Here is a 2,328-nt window from a genome sequence, read left to right on the forward strand (position 1 = left end):
CGCCTCGGTCAGAAAGCTGGTTGTGCGCCTCAGGTGTGCCTCGGTCAGAAAGCTGAATGTGCGCCTCAGGCTGATGCACATTGGGCGATGCACTGTGTTGGTTGAGCTTCTCATTTCTTCGGTCATGGATCATAATTCCTCGGTCAACCTTGGTTTTTCCTCGGTCATGTGGTGCTATTGGTCGGTGGATTTTGAGTTTGGCTCTATGAATTTTGACTTTGGCTTGGTTAAGTTGCGTGGGAGTTTCAGCTTGATGAGGTGCACTTGTTGGTGACTTTAATACCCCCCCGCAAGCTGGAGCGTACATATTAAGTACCCCAAGCTTGGAGAGTAGGTAGCAGAATGGTGTAGGATCCAGAGCTTTAGTCAATATATCAGCAACCTGTTCAAAAGTAGAAATAGGTAGAAGGTGAAACAGTTTTGATTGAAGTCGTTCCCTAACCACATGACAATCAATGTCAATGTGCTTAGTTCTTTCATGAAAAACAGAATTGGCAGCTATATATCTAGCAGAGTCATTATCACAGTATAACAAAGCAGGTTTAATATGATTTATATGAAAAGCATCAATGAGATATGTCAACCACTGGATTTCACAAGCAGCAGAGGCTAAGGCACGATACTCAGCCTCGGAGGAGGATCTTGCCACAGTGTTTTGTTTCTTTGATTTCCAAGAAACAAGGGAATCACCTAAGAAAGCACAGCACCCACTGATAGATTTTCTAGAGTCAATACAGGCTGCCCAGTCAGAGTCACTAAAGACCTTAAATTGCATAGTTGATGTGGTAGGGTAGATGAGGCCTTGGCCAGGATGACCCTTGATGTACCTTAGCACTCTGCATAGTGCTTTGTGGTGCATATCAGTGGGGGAGGCCATGAATTGGCTAAGTTGTTGGACAGCAAAGCTAATATCGGGTCTGGTGTTTGTTAGGTAGAGGAGCCTTCCTCCAAGTCTTCTATAGAGGACAGGATCACTAAAAGCAGGAGAATCATTTTGGCATAGCTTGGTTGTTTTAACAATAGGGGTAGGTACGGGTTTGCAATTGATGAACCTTGTGTCAGCAAGTATGTTAAGAGCATACTTCCTTTGGCAGATGCTGATGCCTTGCTTAGACCTCATGATCTCAAGGCCAAGGAAGTATTTCAAGGCACCAAGGTCCTTGATTCTGAACTGCTCGTGCAAGCAGCTCCTTACATGGTCAATTTCACATTTATTGTTTCCAGCTAGGATAAAGTCATCCACATAAACCAGCAGAGCTGTGAATTCATGCTGTTTGGTTTTGGTAAACAGGGAGTGGTCATGTTGGGATTGCGTGTATCCTAAGCTTTGGAGGCATTCAGATAGTTTTTGATACCATTGTCTCCCTGCTTGCTTCAAGCCATACAGGGATTTTTGTAGCTTGCAAACCTTACTGGTGTCATGGATAACAACACCTTGAGGTATGGTCATGTAGACCTCCTCACTTAACTCACCATGTAGAAAGGCATTATTTATATCGAGTTGGTGGACAATCCAGTGTTTGCATGAGGCAATGGCAAGTAAGAGCCTAACAGTTGTTAGTTTAACAACTGGGGCAAAAGTCTCAAAGAAGTCAATTCCCTCAGTTTGATTGAAGCCCTTTGCAACTAGCCTAGCCTTGTACCTCTCAATGGTGCCATTGGAGTTGTATTTGATTTTGTAGACCCATTTGCACCCAATAGGGTGCTTACCTGCAGGGAGGTCTACAATGTCCCAGGTTTTATTAACTGCAAGAGCAGTAAGCTCATCTTGCATAGCTTTAATCCATTCACTTGACTTGACTGCTTGGTTGTAGGTTTTGGGCTCTATGTTGGTGGAGATGGCCAAGGTGTGGTCAAGGTGAGTGGATAGTATGGAACTGTAGGATAGGACAGAGGACAAGGGATGGCTAACATTCTTTTCTACCTCACTTATGCTCTTGCTAAAGAGGTTGCAGTGGTAGTCTCTTAAGTAAGAAGGTGGGAATCTGCTTCTGGAGGACCTTCTGGTCTCTTGGATTCCAGGATTGATGTCTTCTAGGTGTGTCACTGCCTCACTGGTCTGGTTGTTCTCCTCCTCATGATTTTGATAGGTGACATCTAAAAATGGGAGGTCAGGGTGGTCTCCATCAGGGTGATCATTATTGGTTTGCTCATCAAGGTGATCCTTATGACTTTGCCTTTTGTAGGGGAAGAGGTGCTCATGAAATATGACATTTCTAGAGAGAAATATCTCTCTGTTCTTTAAGTCATATAGCACAAATCCTTTAGTTCCAGATCTATGGCCAAGGAAGATGCTTCTCCTGGCTCGGGGATCAAGTTTGGTCCTTT

This window comes from Lupinus angustifolius, chromosome LG08 (assembly GCF_001865875.1).
Source record: "Lupinus angustifolius cultivar Tanjil chromosome LG08, LupAngTanjil_v1.0, whole genome shotgun sequence".
NCBI classification, from domain to species: domain Eukaryota; kingdom Viridiplantae; phylum Streptophyta; class Magnoliopsida; order Fabales; family Fabaceae; genus Lupinus; species Lupinus angustifolius.